The sequence below is a fragment of the Schistocerca cancellata genome, chromosome 7, assembly GCF_023864275.1.
Source record: "Schistocerca cancellata isolate TAMUIC-IGC-003103 chromosome 7, iqSchCanc2.1, whole genome shotgun sequence".
In the NCBI taxonomy this organism is placed as follows: Eukaryota; Metazoa; Arthropoda; class Insecta; order Orthoptera; family Acrididae; genus Schistocerca; species Schistocerca cancellata.
Window position 1 is genome coordinate 498489980 of NC_064632.1, and position 10702 is coordinate 498500681.

Sequence of the window (10702 nt, forward strand, 5' to 3'; positions counted from 1 at the left end):
GGCGTGTCGCTGCACGTCTTCAAACCCATATGACACTTCAGGTGTTCCGACAGGCACTGGTGCAAGAATGGAAGGCTATACCCCGGCAGCTGCTCGACCACCTGATCCAGAGTATACCAAACCGTTTTGCGGCCTGTGTACGTGTGCATGGTGATCATAACCCATACTGATGTCGGGGTACACGCGCAGGAAACAGTCGCGTTTTGTATCACATATGTTTCGGGACGGTTTTCTCAACTTACCAACAATACCGTGGACTTACAGATCTGTGCCTGTGCTATTAGTGCCAGTTTTGTGTAGTGCCACGTTGTGTGGCACCACATTCTGCAATTATCCTCAAATTATGAGCATGAGTGTAATTTACGTTATTTTCCATATGATTCAATAATTGTCACCATGTACTTATATGCATTTATACCTGGTTGTGAACTATAGACGCGAGAATTCACTACCAATCAAAAGGGACTGGGTTGTAAACTTCGTAAGTACTGACTGAATAATTATTGACCATAGATGTCACGAGAGACTGAGCCGCCTGAATACAAGAGGAGAGGAGTGTTGCGTTGTCAATCGAGGAACAAGAACAGAAGAATGAATCGATCAGGAGTGCTCTGTGCCTTCGAACGTGGGCTACGCTTTGGATTTAACCTGCGTAACCAATCAAAAGGCTGCGGAAGTCGACTGCTGGTGCCATGTGTTTGTGAAGTGGAAACGGGAACGAACAACTGCAGCTTAAACAAGACCAGCATTACGGATGTTGGCTGTAAAAAAAATCTCATGAAATCAGAAGAAGGAATCAGTCGCGAGCAGTCCAACTAGCACATTGTCTTTGGGTAGCTACTTAAAAATAGGGGGCTACAACGGTCTAGGAGCTCCTCGTACACAGACCAATTCTGCGGCAATAGACTCTCGAGAGGTGTAAAGAGCAACGCTACTTGGCAGTGGACTACTGGAACCGAATGATGGCTCTGAGCACTATGGGACTTAACATCTGTGGTCATCAGTCCCCTAGAACTTAGAACTACTTAAACCTAACTAACCTAAGGACATCACACACATCCATGCCCGAGGCAGGATTCGAACCTGCGACCGTAGAAGTCGCGCGGTTCCGGACTGCGCGCCTAGAACCGCTAGACCACCGCGGCCGGCGAACCGAATGATCTGAAGTGATGAATCACGCTGTACTCTGTGCTAATCCGATGTAAGGATTTGGGTTTGGCGAATGCCATCATGCTTGGTGCCAATAATGAAATTAAAAAAAAGTAATTTCCCGGTATGGGAGTGTTTCTCGTGGTTAATGTTTCGTCCCCTTATTCACGTAAAGACAATGTTAAATGCGAAAGGATGTGAAAACATTTTCCAGCATTGCGTGCTGTGTTCACTAGAGGAACAGTTCGTAGACGATGAATGATTACCAGCAAGGCAGTGGTCCATGTCATAAAGCAGTCGTGAGGTAATGGTATGTGGACAATAACATTCTTGAAATTACCTTCTCTGCCGAGAGTTCTGACTTAAAACCAATGGACCACCTTTGAAATGAATTCGATCATCGACTTCCCTCCAGACCCCAGACTCCTAAAACTATCTGGTTTGTGTTGTACATTAAGAACGGGCTCCATTCCTCCACATCATTCAGACATCTCATTGGATGTGTCCCCAGCAGAGTCCAGCACGTCAAAAAAGTAAAGGGTGGACACAGACGGTATTAATGACCACTAATACGTGTCCGAAAACGTTGTAACAGATACCATATAAAAAGAATAAATCATTGCTTTCTTTTTTCCACTTTTTTTTCTTTTGAACGAACGTTTCTTTTGTTGTTTAGTATCAATATTCATTAATTCCGTTTTAAATTATCACGTTTCTTATCGTCTGTAGCAGAAATGCTGTAACAGGTTACACGATACAGACATTGTCCATCATTGATAGTGCTCAAATGGGAACTATACATCAAATAGCGGGAAGTCTTTCTGCCCCTACATTTGAGGATTTATAGCTTACATACTTATATATTAAATAAAGACATGGCAAATTACACGGTGATATAACGAAAACTGTAGGTAATTTGTATAAGTTTCCAATGGACCTCATTTTGACGTTGTACCTATGTATGTATTAAACCGAGGACCTAGAAACGAAGAGGAGGCTTCGTCCTGCCGTAGCCCTCAGTGGTTCACAACCCCACAACTGGTCACAGCACCCATCCCACCGCTGCCCCACACCGAACCCAGGATTATTGTGCGGTTCGGCCCTCAGTGGACGCCCCCGGAAACGTCTCATACCAGATGAGTGTAACCGCGACTGGTCCCGGCGGAGGTTCGAGCCCTCCCACGGGCATGGGTGTGTGTGTTTGTCCTTAGGATAATTTAGGTTAAGTAGTGGGTAAGCTTAGGGAATGATGACCTTTGCAGTTAAGTCCCATAAGATTTCACACACATTTGAACATTTTTTGGGTGTAACCCCAGATGTTTGCGTGGTGAAATAATTATGGTGTACGCGGACGTGGAAACGGTGTTTGCGCAGCAATCGCCGACACAGTGTAACTGAGGCGGAATAAGGGGAACCAGCCTGCATTCGCCGAAGTAGATTGAAAACTGCATTAAAAACCATCCACAGGCTGGCCGGCGCACAGGACGTCGACACTAACCTACCGGGCGGATTCATGCAGGGGACCGGCACGCCTTCCCGCTCGGGAAGCAGCTCGTTACACCACGCGGCTCGCCGGGCTGCCTCATTTTGACATTGGTTTACGATTTAAATTTCGACGTAGTATTTGGGCAAGGTGCACATACGATGGTGTTAATTTCACCTTCCGAAATCGGTCATATTCTAAGAAAGTAGAGAATAAAGTAGTGTTGCAAAGAAAATTTCCCCAGCTTCAAGATTTAACAACTGCGAACCCAGTATATCGTCCTTATTGATATGCGAAAAACTGAACAATTACTGACAATCTGAGTAATGCTCAGATACCCATTTTAAAGTCTTGTTTCCTTCAATTGGAAAGCCTCTCTACAGCTATAACGGTTCGTATGCTTTGCATCTTAGGTCAAGGAATAATTAAATACATCGAGATAAGGTAAAGTAAAGTATTAGGTCAGAATGTACATCTCCGCCTACTTCCTTATGTGTTTCCCTTCCGTAGCTGAAGTTCGTGGGGAGAGCGCATAGTGAGAGTTACGTTCCGCCCCTAGAGAAAAGCAAAGCCATTATAGTAATCTACGAAATTAAGAGAATCAAACACATGTTAAGCAAGAATGATTTGAAAGGTTGTACGCCACATACTTATTTTTGTGTGAGACTTCAAGAGAAAATGTAAACGAAAATTATATCGAATATTTTGCTATTATTTTCCAAAAATATAGCCCCAATTAAATTTATAAAAAAATGGCTCTGAGCACTATGGGACTTAACATCTATGGTCATCAGTCCCCTAGAACTTAGTTAAACCTAAGGACATCACACAACACCCAGTCATCACGAGGCAGAGAAAATCCCTGACCCTGCCGGGAATCGAACCGGGGAACCCGGGCGCGGGAAGCGAGAACGCTACCGCACGACCACGAGCTGCGGACTTAAATTTATCTACTCAGACCCTATTTCATTTACGATAATCCCCGTCCCACTATGAATTTCTCGGTATGTAATGTGTACAGCGTATATCGTATGAAGTTTTGCTGCGCGGCCAACGATGATAGACTGCAGCGAGCTAGTTCTAGTTCTGCACTCCGGAAAGAGCGACCTTCACTCCATGGAATATCAATATCAACTTGAAGGGATTTTCTTCGAATTACTTTTAGTTGAGACTGTGTACCGATTGCAAGAGATTGTATAAAGCTATTTTATTTAAGTTGCATTGTTGGACGCCACTAAAGGAAAATATGCAATTCATCAAAGTACGTCCAATGTAGGATGAAAAACTATTTATTCTGTTAAAGGATTACAAAGTTGTGAACTATGGAAATTCTGGAAATATATCATTACCCGTATTAACCAAGGTACAATCAGTGAATTGCTCGACCATTATTGAATCCTTCCGTCGGTCGGTCGGTTGGTCGATCGATCGATTGATCGATCGATTTGGGGGATGGAACCAGACAGCGAGGTCATCGGTCCCTTCTATTTGATGCAAGACGAATTTTTTTTATATGTAAGATACAGGGAAGCGTCGAATCCTGCAGCGTGGTCCTAGCGATATCCGTAATCTTTTAGGAAACGAAATTGCATGTTAATGTACAACATGGCCATAATCACCCTACAAGGTGAGTTTCTGCATCTAAGTCATCAGTTTCCTGACTGTGCCAATCTCTTCATCCCAGAGTAACACTTAGAAGAGATATTCACCGATAAATGACATAAGCAAATTTTTGTCAGGTTGCTTTGGAAGACCCATCATGCAGTGCTGGTGTTTGCTGGACTACAAGACCTAACGACATTCACATTTGTTTTTAGCTTTAAGAGAGAGATTCAACACCCGATTGGCGATGAAGACATTGAAATTACCTTCTGCAAAAGAAGAAATCCTGTCAGACAAACATTATTAATTCAGCTGTATCACGGATGACGAGATATACAAAATAAAAATTAGAGACCCACATTAGAATTAGAAATGATTCGATATTTTTGGAAACTTTAGTTAATAATATCTCTATGTAGTATATTTATGTTGAAATACACGGTTTATGCTACAACTACATAGCTCATCATACCTTTTTGTTAAATTCACAGAAAAAAACTTCAAAATACATTGCATTACTAGTCGAGTAAATATTTCATTGTTTATTGTTGTTACATGCAAAATAATTGCTCGCTTTGTTGTTCTGATTTCAGAAATGAAAATTAAGTTTTAATTTCGTCCTTTAACATGTCTTTGAAGTAACGAGTCATTCTAACGGTCTAAAACTACACTTTTAAATGCGGCAACATGAAGCATTAGGCAATGCACAAAGAAATTACAAGTGACAAACAGCTCGCCGTGTGAAATCAGTGCATTGTACCTGCCACAGAACTTCAAAAATTGCGTTTTGTTCACATGGTTTAATCGAAAAGTGTATTTTCTTTCCATTATGTATTTTGTCGGGAGAACGGGACACTTAAGCTAAATAAAATACGGGACGTCTGGACTCCCTCATCTAATCTACTTCGCGCCTGATAGACTAGGAACTTAAAAGCCAACTTGACAAACAACCGTGATATACATTTAATTAATTTTTTAACTTGGCAGTCAGCATTCAGTTACACTAATGTTGTTTAAATATTCTGGTTAGGTGTAGTAACCATGCAGTCTAAAGTATTTTTGTAAGATCTGCTCCGCATCTGATTATCATTCCTGGGGTGCCCGGTTCGCAGTATAAAAATGCAAGAGTGGATGTTATACTGTCAGCAACTAAAAGAGAACTGCTGCCTTCATTTTTCCTATCACATTAAAATTGAGTTTTGAAGGAGGACTCGAACCCAGAACCTTTGCCTTTTTGCGGATAAGATGTCGGTGCCAGTGCCTCGAAACGTCAGTAGGTAGAGCAGTTGCCCACGAAGAGGCATACGTTCCAGATTCGAGAGCTTGACCAGCGCACTGTCTGAAACTGCCAGAGTGTTTCAGATAAGCGCGCAACCCGATGCAGGGTGACAGTTTATTCTCAAAACTGCTCTCTTCATCGGAACCACCAAGTAGAAAACGTTTAATAACACATGCTCAACTGCAAACGAGTTTCATAACAACACAAAACTTCTATCTGAACTCGAAGTGTAAAACAAGCTAAATACAGCCCTAGGCACCTACTTTCTCGTCTTCTGCGTAAAGTCAGCGTTGTTCAGTTAGTGTATGACCCAAGCTGCATGGATTTTCATTGTAACCAAAGAAAATGTGTTAAGTTTTTCTAACAACTGAATACATTTTAATGAAAACTTTCGGCTAAAAGAATCCAGTCCTAAACGGTTTATCTATTTTAAAACTTTCATACAGCCTCATCCCCTTCAGAGATAATTCCGGAACAAACAACTTACAGTCACTTCTGAACCAGATATGCCTTCTGTGCTAACGTGAAAATGGTGAGCTGCACAATGGTTCTGAGTCGACGTGAAACTGTAAGTTCCCGCTATTACTGACTGGGTAAGTCAGTTCGAAGATCTGAGGATTGCAAGGGCTACCACCCGCAATAGTCAGTGACAAGTAAAGCACTGTGATGTTCAGAACTGTGTTAGTGTTGATGACGGCATTATATTTTTTCACAATTAAATATGATTGCCAATTTTATTCTGAATTCATCTAAATCTACATCTGCAGGGTGGGCGAGACGTCCCTGTACCCTCTTGAATCGAAGGCTTATTGATTTGATTTGGCACAACTGCTTACTTACGTATTAAGTGTACAGTATATCGGCATATCCCCATCATGCTGTAAATGATTTTCCACACACACCTCCACTTCCTTCTTGACATGTTTCTGAACATGTTCCGTCTTGTGCGAAATGCAACCTCCACAGCTTTGCACAGTTCTTCGTTTGTTGCATAACGACGTGCAGGACGTGCAGAAAGAAGCACCTCAGTGATTCCCCACAACGAGGGGGCAGGTGTGGTGAGGTCAGAGCTTCTTAGTGGCCATTTTAAGGGAGCAGTTAACTAACCACGACCTACTCACCGTCCTGGAAAGAGTTCATTTAGCACTCGCGCACTGCATAGCGCAGTAAGGCCTCTTTCCTCAAGTTGCGGTTTTACCAATGTTTGTAAGATGTGAAAACAAACTTCGCGATTCACAGTCCTTTCAGAAATGGTGCTGTGCTGTTTCCGCCGCCCATATCATTACGTGAGGTGGGTTCCTTCCTAGCTCAACTGTGCAATGAGGATTCTCTTTTGCTCAAACGACAATATTTCTAGCACGGGAGCTGCGGTAAAGTGCTCATTAATCTGAAAACATAACCCCTAAACTCGATCAGCATTGCTGAGGTTGTCCAACTGTCCAGCTGTATTGGAACAGCACCTCAATATCGAACGAAGCGGGGGCTCCTGCCCAAAAGCCTGGCATACGTGCTTGATCAAATGAAACAATATGGTTCCAGAGAACTTTTCAAGCCTCAAATATCTATGATGTACATATGCAGACTGAAGAAATTTAGGGAATTACCAATTGGGCTATGGCATGAATGGGAATTTGGATTGAGGAAGGTGGCGTGCTAGGGTAGATCACGCCGTTGCGAAAAGCCAGGGTGGCGTAGTGGTTAGTGCATCTGCCTAGTGAGCAGGAGACTTGGGTTCGAATCCCAGCCTTGGTACAAGTTCTGATTCGTGGCCTCAGTCCGCATACGTACGTCGTTCCGAATACTTACATGCATGTCTGAAAGAACAGACACTGATGACGATCCAGAGCCATATGAAATATTTTTGGAAATTAATTCTCTGAATGCGAATTCCTTCACAACCTCTGTATTAAGTATAGATGTTCCACCAAACAGAGACGAAAATTTGTGCCGGAGCGGGACTAAAACCCAGACTTCTGGCTTATTACAAACAGTCGCCTCAAATACTTCTGCCATCCGTACACACTCCCATGACCGATCCAAACTTCCAAACGTCACACAGTCTACATCCTTATATACTAGTCCAGTCCGGCACAAATTTTCATCTGTCGCTGTCGGGTCGTAGATCTGTACCTAATACAGCTGATGTTAAGAAATTGCAGTGAGCGAATTCATTTAGGGAGAAGAAAAATGGTACTAAGTAGTTGTACCCATTACCATAGAATGAAAACTTTGACTGTGGTGTATTACCGTATTACCAACAACTAGTATCATCTAGCAAACAAGGTACAAAATTTTCCAGTGTATTGAAACAATTCAACACTTCAGCTGAGCGAAGGTGCGGTGGCTGATTGAAACTATCTTTCTTGCGATATGGAAACCGCATTTACTTACGAATGACGCCGTATTGTATCGGAAGAATATATCAGAAATGTCAGCCACACCTGCACGCTCAACAACAGCGAGTCCCACTTCCCCAAATCTCCAGGTGTGTGGTCGGCCGTAAGGACGTGGGGGTCTCTCCGCTGCTGACACTGGAACCTCATCCATTCCGCACTCACAGCTTTGAACTCGGCTTGCAACGAAATACACGATACCGCCGGGAGCCAGGATTTAAGACTGTTTCTCTAGAGGAAGCGTACACCATAACTGCCCAGCGACTCATAGGTCCAGAGCCGATGGCTGAGTGGTCAGCGTGATGGATTGCCGTCCTACGGGCCTGGGTTAGATTCCCGGCTGGGTCGGGGATTTTCTCCGCTCAGGGACTGGGTGTTGCGTTGTCTTCATCATCATTTCATCCTCATCCGGCGCGCAGGTCGCCCAATGTGGCGTCGAATGTAATAAGACATGCAACAAGGCCGCCGGACCAATGACGCCAAACGCTCATTTCCAAATGGTTCAAATGGCTCTAAGCACTATGGGACTTAACTTCTGAGGTCATCAGTCCCCTAGAACTTAGAACTACTTAAACCTAACTAACCTAAGGACATCACAGACATCCATGCCCGAGGCAGGATTCGAACCTGCGACCGCAGCAGCAGCGCGGTTCCAGACTTAAGCGCCTAGAACCACTCGGCCACAACGGCCGGCGCTCATTTCCATTTCCATAGGTCCAGAGTGGTGCCAAATAGGTACAGAAACAAAACAGTGCCACCCTTGGCACAACATTTTGCTACAGTCCTGTAGTGTTGAATCTTTCCTATAGACAACAACATCATCAACCACGAATAACCTCACGGTGCCATCAACGTTATTCACTTAATCATAAATACATCAGGGCCGTTCAATGAGTAATGCAACACATATTTTTAACGCGGCAAATTTCGGCTGAAAAATGTGGAATTTGTTGTGGGACGTCGGGGAATATTACCGCTTCAAGAGCTTTGCTTTCATGAAGCTCCGACAGGTGGCGGCACTACAACGTGGCCATCAAAATGGCGTCTGTAAAAGATATGCGTTATAAGCAGAGAGCTGTCATTGCGTTTTTTTTTGGAGAAAAATCAAAGCTTCGCATATACTCATAGGCGCTTACAGAATGTCTACTGAGACCTGGCAGTGAACAAAAGCGCGGTGACTCCTTGGGCACCGAGCGAGGTGGCGCAGTGGTTAGCACACTGGACTCGCATTCGGGATGACGACGGTTCAATCCCGTCTCCAGCCATCCTGATTTAGGTTTTCCGTGATTTCCCTAAATCGTTTCAGGCAAATGCCGGGATGGTTCCTTTGAAAGGGCACGGCCGATATCCTTTCCCATCCTTCCCTAACCCGAGCTTGCGCTCCGTCTCTAATGACCTCGTTGTCGACGGGACGTTAAACAGTAACCACCACCACCACCAGTCCTTGGGCGAACGTCAGTCATCACTACAACAAGGCAGCGCAAACCCTTCTGATCTCCCACGTGCCGACTGGCGGCAAACAGCTGTGACTCCAGGAATTTAGGAACGAGCGGTCACACATTTGAAGTGATCGACAGATCAGAATCAAACACATGGCTCAACAACTGAACATCTGTTGATAGTGCTAACACACTCGTTCAACAGTTGGGTACCCAAAGGTTGGTTCCCGTTAGGTTCCTAGTCTCCTGACACAAACCATAAAGAGCAACACAGGACCCTCTGTGCGGAACTCCTTGAGCGTTACGAGGCTAATCATGAAGGTTTTTTGTCGAAAATAGTGCCTCACTTCTAACCAGTAGAATCATCAACTCTGAAATTTATTGTGCTACCCACAGGAACTTGAAGAAACGGCTTCAGTCCGCAGCTCGTGGTCGTGCGGTAGCGTTCTCGCTTCCCGCGCCCGGGTTCCCCGGTTCGATTCCCGGCGGGGCCAGGGATTATCTCTACCTCGTGATGACTGGGTGTTGTGTGCTGTCCTTAGGTTAGTTAGGTTTAAGTAGTTCTAAGTTCTAGGGGACTGATGACCATAGATGTTAATCCCATAGTGCTCAGAGCCATTTGAACCATTTGAAACGGCTTCAACGTGTTCGTCGCCATAGAAATGGAAAAGGATTTCTTCTCCGTGACAGCACAAGGCCTCACACAAGTCCGAACCGGTGCGGATCCCAGACATTCGAACAATATCCAACAGCGGGTTGCACTGGCCTCCGTTATGCACTCTACGGTACAGACGAACCACATTTTCCTAAAATTTTCCCAATAAACTAAAGTCGGCCATTCGCCGTCCCTACTACAACTGATGCTTTGGTAAAACAGTCGTCAAGGCCGTACAAAAGCCTCTAATTTTTAGATACATGTATGCAGTCTGGCAGCAGCAAGCTATGAGGGGAGTGCAACTTCGCTTGTCTCAGCCACACCTCTTTATTCGATGAACATTGGCTTACACCTATCGAAATAATATCATTTTCGAAGCCTACAAAGATATATTTAAAAGATATCATAAGTAGGTAATGAGTAAATTATGTTACAATGACAGGAGTTATTGAGAAATTTTACCAAATTAAAAAAATATAAATAATCTTCATGTGGAAATAGTTGACAGTAGTGACATATGGGTACGTATCTATCATATGCTACATATCACTGCCAAGTGCAAACTTATTGTAATGCTACATGCTGTTAATGCAAGTGAGTTACAAGAGGGTGCTAATGTAGCGGTACATGTGCCACATACCTATAGGGTTGTCTATAGAAATGTTTTAAAAATATAAAATATAAAAGGATTAAGGAGCTAAC

At 43.8% G+C, this 10702-nt stretch overlaps 1 non-coding gene across 1 annotated transcript; it reads left to right on the top strand.

Annotated features, from left to right (window-relative positions):
- The first annotated feature begins 7193 nt into the window (after positions 1-7193).
- Positions 7194-7265, top strand: Trnat-agu (transfer RNA threonine (anticodon AGU)). The gene has a single exon. It is a non-coding gene; the product is annotated as a tRNA-Thr (tRNA).
- Positions 7266-10702: the final 3437 nt, after the last annotated feature.